Raw genomic sequence first — 10151 nt, forward strand, 5'->3', positions numbered from 1 at the left:
TCTCCTGTGATCGTACTGACACGGCCGGGGGGTTAGAATGGAACAAAGTGAAGGTAAAGTGAATGCGTGTGTGTGTGTGTGTGTGTGTGTGTTTGTGTGCGCGCGCGCTGGAAGGAAGCGCTGAGGTGGGGACGGCGAGGAGGGGGCGACCTAGGGATGGGACCCGGGTAGGGAGAGAGACCTTAGCAAGGATGGGAGGACTAGCGGGTGGCCTGAAAGGGCTCGAGGGGAGTCTAGAAGGATGGAGCAAGGCGGGGGATATGGAGGGGATTGGGAGGTGGGGCAGGAGAGGTAGGATTGGGATAAGGGATGGAGTGGCGCTAAGCTGGGAATTGGGAGTAGAGGTGGGATGGGGGCGGGGATAAAGATGGAACGGGGGAGGGGCAGGGGGAGAGGAGAAGAGTTAGGTTTGGAGATTAGAGACCTGGGCGGACAGAGAAGTAGGCAGGTTTGGGGGTGGAGTATGGGAACTAGGAGAGTCTGGGGGAAGGAGAAAGAATTAGGTGGAGAGATGGGGCCTCAAGGGAGACACGAGGGAATGGAAGTGGAGGAAAAGGTGGATTAGGAAAAAGGGATGAGAAATGCTTGAGACGGGATGCAATAGGAAGATAGGAAATAGACTCAGGAACTGGGAGACCCAGGATCGGGCTCGGGAAGGAAATTAACTGAATGTTGAGAAGGATGAGAACTATGGGCCAAGCGTCACAGAGTGGGAGGAAAAGAAGGGGAAGGGGGTTGTTAAAGTGTTAGGAAGGGAAAGCCTTTTGTTCCTATATTTGTGTGTATTCTGTGCCTTTTCTTTCAAGGCTAGATAATGGAGAAGCTAGTGGTTATGGTGTTGTGAAATGGGGAGGTGTGGGTTTTACAGCTTTGAGGTGCTTTGAGGGAGTGGGAGGTGTGTTCGTGTAATGGTAGCAAGACAGAGAGAGACATGGCCATAATTTGATGGTTTTGGTGAGGAGTGAAGACTATTCAGATTTAAAGGGGGCAGGGGCAGCCATGTTTGCTGCCAGGCACTGCAGTGTAAATAAATTCCTTCTCTCCGACATCAGTATGAATCTGGAAGGGGCCAGTTCAGATTGTTAACCCCCTTTCTTTCTATTCATGAACTCTTCCCATACATCTTGGGGTCATTTAAAATTATTCATAACCACCAAAGGAGGTAGTAATGTTTTCCATCTTGTGTGTTTTGCTGCCCCCCCCTTCCCCTTTTCCTTCTGGTTGCGAACAAGGCATGCTAATGAACTGCGGTGTAAAATTTAACCCATTTAATAAAGTTAAAACTATATTTTTTACTAGCTGAAGGAATCCTTACTACTCTTATTTCAAACATGATCATGAAAAGGCTTTTAAATATTGAAAATTCATTTGTTTCAGAAGCCTCAGAAGCAGTCAACATGTTTTCTGCAATTCTTTAAGTAAACAAGGAAATTGCCTCGGTTATTTTACTTGGGCTTGTGCTCTCGGCAAAGCACTGTGTGAGGGGAGAGGAGGGGTAGGAAGGTCTGCTGTGGTACATTATCTGCTCGCTGTAGTTTGCGTGTTGGAAAATTAGAAATGTGTGTATTTTAAAATGGTGTTTCTGATGGCTCTTGCTTATAGGTGATGGGTGTGTTAAGAAGTGTTTTCTTTTTTAAAATAAACTCTCTTCCATCCTTTCTCTTTGCTTTCATACAATTGCCCGGTACAATCTCCAAATGTCAGTTCAGCACAGTGCAGTGATCTATGAAGCAGGCATGCAGAGCTCAGAGCGTCATTCAGGTGCCAGGATTTTTTGGTGGGAACTTCAGGTCACTCTCAGGAAAGCTACAGTAACTCTCAAATGTATTCAAGTGTACCTACTTCTGTGATTTGAAATAGTTACTATTCTAAAGCTTTAAATACTAACAAACTTACAGTAGCTGAACTAAGTGGAGCCTATTTCATTTTCATATTGAAAAGGATTAAATGTGTGTGACCTTTTGTTTTTGTTTTATCATTGTAATTGGGAGAATCCAAACTTTAATCCGTCATATTGGTATTGAAACTGTTCTCTAATACCAGGAAGGCCTGTTAAAATTGTAATATGATGGACTCAAACCAGTTGTGCTACATATTGATTTAATCTATCCTAATTCCTCATCCTTTCAAGTTGTTATATAGAATTTTAGGATGTGTTCTTGGTCTGCTGGAAAAATTAAATTGAATATTGTTAACAGTGTTACTTTGGGAGAGCACTTTTAGTATAGAGGTCAGATATACAACTTATTTTGATTTGATAATATTCAGCCTGAATTTTTTAAAATCTTATGAGAAAAAGTTACACTCAAAAAATCCATTCAGTATGCTTTTTTGGAATTTATTTTTATGGAGATTTCATTTTTATATCTCTCACTTGATTGACATGTTATTTGTAATTAATTTGTGAATGAACCATCAGTGCCATAAATTTTTAGGAAAATGAGAAATTGTATATTAAAATAAGAAAAGACTCTTGGAAGCTTGAATTACTTTAAAAAAAAAAGTTTTTTCCTAGATATTCAGCATTTTGTAAAGATAAATGTCGCCTGCCCAGTTGTCATGAGTATTCTGGCTCCTGGCTAGGTATCCACATGTAATGAAGAAGGCTACTCTAGTTAGTTGATACTTAATTAAAACCTAGACTGTGCTCTGATTACCATGTCCCTCATCAGCTCACCTGCTACCTGTGATAGCTTTTTTTTTTTTTAACTTTAAGTTAATAGATATGCCCTTTCTTATACTGGTCAGATTGAATGAGTTTGGGGTTAAGGAAATTGGTTGCCTTTGAGATTGGTCATCCTTGAATGAATTGTCAAAGCCTTTAGTCAGTTGTCTGATTCTAAAAGACACTCCATTTCTGGAATTTATAATAATATTTATAATAAGCCTAGTAATGGCTACTAATAGCTGTTGTCCTTTAACAATGTGCTGCGCTAAATGTCTTATATGGATGATTTCCTTTCATCCTCTCAACAGTTGTGGGAGGGTTAGTACTGTTAACTCCTTTTTTACAGATGGAGAGATTGAGGTTAAACACCTTAATAACACACAGATGGTAAACAGCAAAGCCAGTATACGAACCCAGGTCTTTTCTAATTATAAAACCTGATCAGCAGACCTTTACTTTTATTTTCTTGTAGTAAAGATTCATAAAAATAATACACGTTCATTATTTAATTTTTTTTGAAATATTATAAAAGACTATAAGAGGTTTAAAAAAAAGTTAACACTCTGTTCTCCACTAACAACCATTTTGAAGTTTCTTGGGTGTCCTAGAAAATTTCTGTACGTATGTACATACATCTGTCTTAAAATACATACAAATTCTATCACACAGTTTGCATTTTGCTTTTTTGTTTTAGTAGGCTACCTGGGACATCCTTTCAAACAAGCACATATGGACCTACAGCTTTCTTTTTTTTAAGGGTCATATAGTATTCCATTGTTTGAAATATTGATTAATATTAACATAAAGTTGTTAACAAGTTTTTGCTATTACAAGTAATGTAGCAGGGCCTGAATTAAGTCCCTAACAGCCTATTTAAATGGAAGAGATATAGTCCAACTACTTTATTTTACAAGAGAAATCACTGAGACCAGAGAAATTAAGTCCAAGGCTTTGGTGAAGAACCTGTCACTTGACTCTTTATACCACATCATGTTACGTCATTATTGTGGAAGTATTTGTGCATTCTGTGAAAGCTCAAGGTGAGGGGGAATGCTCAAGGTTAGGCATGGTTAGTATAATGAGCACAAGGGGCTTAAGTTGCAGTAAGGTAAAGGCTCTTGCTTCTCTTTTTCCATACTTTGTTCACCATGTTGTACATATAGTATTTATACAAAATAATTTTACATGCATAAATGAGTCTTGTCCAGGTATCTTGAAGTTTGTATTTTGGGTAATGAAGTGGTTTTGGCAGAATTTTTCCTGTTTTAATAAAATTATCAATGAAATTAAAAAATAAGAGGTCTATCATGGTGCTGGAAAAGAACTTGGAAAGAATACCTAATTGAAAACAAGTTTTAAAAAAATCTTAGGCATCACTGATTATTTTTAATTATTTTTTACTATCAAGAAGAAAATTCATAACCGTGGATACTTATTCATTGAATTCCTTTAAAACAAAAAGTCTGTTTTAGACACTTAAAAAATTAAAATCATTAAAGCTTTAAAAAGGTTTAGAATTTGGTATCTATCCATAAAATCTGTTTTGGTGCATTGCTGTTTTTAGTTTTACTAAAAAAAAAAAAATAGGAGTCTATTATTTTTTGAAAGAGCAACTAAGATGACTTATTCATGTGTTAATAAACATGTCCAGCATTTGAGTTTTTTGTTTTGTTTTGTTTTGCGGTACGCGGGCCTCTCACTGTTTGTGGCCTCTCCCGTTGCGGAGCACAGGCTCCGGACGCACAGGCTCAGCGGCCATGGCTCACGGGCCCAGCCGCTCCGCGGCATGTGGGATCTTCCCGGACCGGGGCACGAACGCGCGTCCCCTGCATCGGCAGGCGGACTCTCAACCACTGCGCCACCAGGGAAGCCTGCATTTGAGTTTTTAAATGAATGGTGAGCTTTATTTCTGCAGGCTAATCTTTTAATAAATATAAATAAAGATAAATTTAAGAAACTGATTATACTATGACTACCTAACACATTTTTTAAATACTCAGAGGTTTTTCATTTTGTTTTTATTGTTGACCTTATTCAGGACTTAATAAGTACTTCTAAACACTTCTGTATTATGTTGTGCTAGTACAGGGTGGCATGAAAAGAAGGAAAAAGGCATATTTAAAATTTTGTGATTTGGAGAATGTTCAGTTTTTACTAGATAGATGTGTTTTGTTACTTCTAAAGTACATCTGCTTATTGACAAAATTTTGCATTTGAAAAGCTCTTTGATAAATGATTCTTGGCTTATTCTTAAATTTTAAATGTGAATCTGTGTTATCATTGACTGATCTACAATGAGAATTCTTTTTTCTACTATGTTCCCTCTTTCATCTAGATTTAGAACTATATTGAGAGAGTGAATAGGAAAATTTTACAAATTTATATTCATATAGTTTCCATTTTAACCATATACGTATATGAAATTATTATCTAATAATACTTTGTTTTTTGTGGTATCTTCTGAGATGTTTGATAGAATTCCAGCACAATAACTTCTGTGTGTGTGTGTGTGTGTGTGTGTGTGTGTGAAGTTGGAAAGCACAATAATTATTTAACTCAATTTAAATAAGTAGGTATTTTAAATTTAAGAAATGTGTGGCTTCCTGAGATTTTGTGGGTAAAATAAAATTTAGTTTATCAAATTTATTTGAGATTCAAAAGATTAGGAAGTCTCATGTGGAGGCTTGCCCACTGGCGTTTTGGCTGTAGCCAAAATGGTATATTGTGTCTAGTGAGTCTTATGTTACTCACATCTCTTAGCTGTGGAGTCTTAAGAAAACTGTACATAAAAAACAAACAAGCAAAGACTTTTTAAAGTGCATTTTAGGGCTTCCCTGGTGGCGCAGTGGTTGAGAGTCCGCCTGCTGATGCAGGGGACGCGGGTTCGTGCCCCGGTCCGGGAAGATCCCACATGCTGCGGAGCGGCTGGGCCCGTGAGCCATGGCCGCTGAGCCTGTGCGTCCGGAGCCTGTGCTCCGCAACGGGAGAGGCCACAGCAGTGAGAGGCCCACGTACCGCAAAAAACAAACAAACAAACAAAAAAGTGCATTTTAAAGACTTTTGTAAAACATGACATATAAAGATAAAAGCATAAAAACTAAATGTACGGTATAAACAAATAATTAGAAAACAAACATCATATAGTCACCACCCAGGTAATATGCCCTGTAAGAAAAGCTGCAGAGACAGTCTCATTGGTTTAAGTGGTATTGTCTTGGTGGTAGTTGGACTTGAGGGATAACACTGTGCTGAAAAGAAAGCTGAAAAATTAATAACCATGAGGAGTCAGCACAGGTAAAAACTGAATCGCCAGTTTTTATTTGTCGTTATCAAAAGGGTTATCTAGACAATTAAAAAAAAGTTTCCTAACATTTAGTGTAGTCATTTAGTCATTTGAAATCTTGGTGCTTTACTAATGAATGTGAAACAAAAAATAATGCTGAATCCTACAAGAATCATGCCACGTTGCATAAAGCTGTTTCTTCAGAGTTCATCTCTGATGCAGTTTTTGGTAGGATTCAGTGACTACTGGTTTTAGATTTATGTGCAGACTCTAACAATGGCTTTTGCTTAGGAAATGTCAGATTTTGCCTGTATCTGTGATATCCTAACTTAAGTATCTTATTTACAAAAACTGGTTTGACTCTCTTGCTTTCACATTAATGTAACGATTAGAAAAAGTATTAACCTGAACAGTGGCAATCTAAGTTGACTCTTCCGTCCTTGGTGCCTCTTGATTCTTACCTTGTCTGCATCTTGGCTAGGTGAACCAGATTTCTTTTTTAACTGGAGAAACCTACTTCAATGTGCTTCCCTCACTTTCTAGACATATTTTCTTATATGTATGGAAAGGTTAAATGTTGACTTTGGAGGATTTTGATAGCAGAAAACAGTTGAATTTTTTTGAGAATTTTTTAAAATTTTATTAATTTGTTCATTTTTGGCTGCGTTGGGTCTTTATTGCTGCGCGCGGGCTTTCTCTTGTTGTGGAGAGCGGGGGCTACTCTTCGTTGTGGTGCACGGGCTTCTCATTGCGGTGGCTTCTCTTGTTGCGGAGCACGGGCTCTAGGCGCGCGGGCTTCAGTAATTGTGGTGCACAGCCTCAGTAGTTGTGGCTCGCAGGCTCTAGAGTGCAGTCTCAGTAGCTGTGACGCATGGGCTTAGTTGCTCCGCGGCATGTGGATCTTCCCGGACCAGGGCTCGAACCGATGTCCCCTGCATTGGCAGGTGGATTCTTAACCACCACGCCACCAGGGAAGTCCCAAAGTTAAGTTATTTTTCCCCTCTGACTACCTGATGAATACAGACTATTTGCGTAAAACTCTGCAATGTGGACTTAAAGAAGGACATTTTAATAACACATCTGCATACATAAATTAAAGCCTTTATTTGGCTATTATAATTTTGTTACTTTAAGCTGTCTGTGTTTTTCTTGATTTCTGCCGGATCCAAATACATTGCAATATGGTATTTCATATTTGATTGTGGTGAGAAACTTCATGCTATGCTTCACCTAAAATTCCAATAGAATGTTGTTCTTTTTTATTCTGGGTGAAGGTTAAATACATCCCTTGCTATTTTTTTCTCCTGCAAGGATGAGAAATAATTATTTTAAATCTTGAAATGACTGTATATGTTGAGTTTTCCTAGATGTGGAAACACACATAATTTAATATAATAGTTTTTTAAACCTAAAGTAGGTAATTTGGCTTTGTATATGAAGTAGGGTTAATATACTTTTGGTCATCTCATGCTTTCTGTGTTGTTATCACCTGTACAATTTAGCCTTGATCATTAGAATTTATTTTATTGTGTCATAGAATTAGGGTTTTGAGGTTAAGGTCTTAATTAAGGTATTACATCCATATGCATATAGGTCCACACACACACAGTACCCCTAAGAAATGCTGATAGCCCTATTAGGTTTTTTTTTTATAGAATCTTCTTTTAAAATTTATTTTTATACAGCAGGTTCTTATTAGTTATCTATTTCATACATATTAGTGTATACATGTCATTCCCAATCTCCTAATTCATCCCACCACCACCACTACCCCCAGCCCTATTAGTTTTTAATTTTTAATGGAAAATTTGTACTTTCCAAAATGGCTGGTAGTTTTAAAATAACATTTATTATGTTTAAGTTATGAAAGCGTTGTTTATTGTAGAGAAATTGAAAACCAGTGAGGTATAAAGAAGGTTAAAATCATCTGAAATCCTACCAACTGGAAACAACTACAGTTAACATTTTGTTCTGTATCTTTCCAGTGTTTTTCTTATGCATACCTGTATTTTTTTGTTTTACAAATTGGAATAGTATATAATATTTTATAACCTGCTTTATTGTGAAATAAATTTTTTTGAGAATGTGATTTTTTAAACTGATATATAATTTCATTGTATGGTTGTGCCATATCTATTTACCATTATTCTGTTGATGGTGTTTTAGGCAGTTTACAATTTTTAGATAAAATTTGATGAACATTCTTACATATTTAAAAAGTTGTATGACTGTAATGATTTGATTACAATAAATTCCTAAAAGTAGAATTACTTAACAGGTCTGAACATTACAAAAGTTTTTGACACATATTTCCAATATTTTCTCCAGAAAGGTTTTTTTTTTTAATAACAGTTTCGTTGAGAAATAATTCACATACCGTACAAGTTACCCATTTAAAATGTACAATGCAGTGGTTTTTAGTGTATTCATAGAATTGTGCACCATCTCCACAGTCGATTTTAGAACATTTCCAGCAAGGTTTGAACCAATTTAAACTCCTAGCAATATCAGAAAGGCTTTGTTTTTAAAAACTGCATTTATTTGTGGTTTTTAAAATGTAGTACAGGTATACAAGAACACAGCAGCTTGTGTGATACATTTTTTCTTTATAATTCCTATCACTTATTTTGAAAAAATTTATTTCCAGCCTTATTGAGTTGTAATTGATGATATATACTTTATATCAATTTATGGAGATTTTAAAAGTCATCTATGAAAACAAGATGCTCATATTCCTGTGTTAAGAAAACATGACATAAAGTTTAAGCTTATAAAACAAAGGATGTGGTAGATTTTTTGAATTATAAAATTATCTTTCCGTTCAGTCACGATGCCTTTATTGAGAAAGCGTTGTATGTGGTTTAAAATACCTTTCTTTTGGGCTTCCCTGGTGGCGCAGTGGTTGGGAGTCCGCCTGCCGATGCAGGGGACGCGGGTTTGTGCCCCGGTCTGGGAGGATCACGCATGCCGCGGAGCGGTTGGGCCCATGAGCCATGGCCGCTGGGCCTGCGCGTCCGGAGCCTGTGCTCCGCAATGGGAGAGGCCACAACAGTGAGACACCCGCGTACCGCAAAAAAAACAAATAATAAAATAAAATAAATTACCTTTCTTTTCATTCAAATTTTATTCAGAAACACCTTATATTAGGAAATGTCTATGGAAAGTATGCTATACCTATATAGTTAACTATAGCAAACTTATTGTATAAAATGTATGGCTTTCTTTTTATTGAGAGGTTTGCTTTGCTCTAACTGACCTTCACCCTGAAAGTTGTTCTGTTTGCTTTAAGCCATTTAACAAAACTTTTTTTTTTTTTTTTTTTAACTCGATGGGCAGTGGAGTCGTAGGGCAAGTGTCAGGGAGACCCGAGTTCTTATTCCCACCGTACCTCTACCACTGGGGCTCAGTGTTCTTACCTCTGAATTGGAGATGAAAATGACTACTTTTTGCAATTATAGGGATCTAAACTAGAAGTGCTAGAGTGTGCCTAGAACTGGACCAGGCATGTAGCTGATAATAAATGACTTTTTAAAAATATAAGAATAATAGCATATGCAAAATGAGTTAGTCTTTAGTCGAATATTTCATCAATGAAGATGTGAATCAGTTGGCCTAAACTCACTTTTATAGAAGTTAAAAGTTGAATGTTAGTTAGTGCTTGAGCAGAATCTTTGCATGGGTTATATGGGTGTTTCTCAGTTGGTAAAGAGAATTCATGCTGTTACAAGTAGGAACATGAAGTTAACTTTCCAGTCCAAATTTACTTCCACTGTTGTTATTACAAAAGCATGATGGCTATAGCTTCACCAATGCTTCATGTTCTGATTAAGCAAATAGGTGATAATGTAAAATTTGAATATATGGTATGAAGTTCCTCATGTTCTTTTATTGTTTATTTTTAAAATGAAATGTTGAATATAATTGAACCTAAAGTACTTAAGTGATAAACCTGATGAACCAAAAAAAAAAAAAAAAAAAAAAAAAAAAAAAAAAAAAAAGAAGAGAAGAAAAACCCCTGGTCTTTATAGGAAAAATAAACTTAGTAAATTATCATTTTAGATATTGTGATAAATTAATTGCTTAGTACTTTAAAAACTACATTATCATTTCTGTGATACCTTGCCTTGATATGGTAAAAGAAAGTAAAATTTGAGCAATCTCAAACCTGTTTTCTGTAATTTAAAAATTTGTTAGGGAAAG

The 10151-nt window shown here is 36.6% G+C and overlaps 1 protein-coding gene across 1 annotated transcript in view; it reads left to right on the plus strand.

Moving 5' to 3' along the window:
• The window catches only part of NSD3 (nuclear receptor binding SET domain protein 3), a 99971-nt gene continuing 89820 nt past the window's right edge, over positions 1-10151 (plus strand). Inside the window, exon 1 of the mRNA XM_007469785.1 lies at positions 1-53. The gene's annotated coding sequence lies outside the window, so the exon portion shown is untranslated. The remainder of the gene's footprint in view (positions 54-10151) is intronic.

This window comes from Lipotes vexillifer, unplaced genomic scaffold (genome assembly GCF_000442215.2).
Source record: "Lipotes vexillifer unplaced genomic scaffold, Lipotes_vexillifer_v1.1 scaffold1383, whole genome shotgun sequence".
Lineage (NCBI taxonomy): Eukaryota > Metazoa > Chordata > Mammalia > Artiodactyla > Lipotidae > Lipotes > Lipotes vexillifer.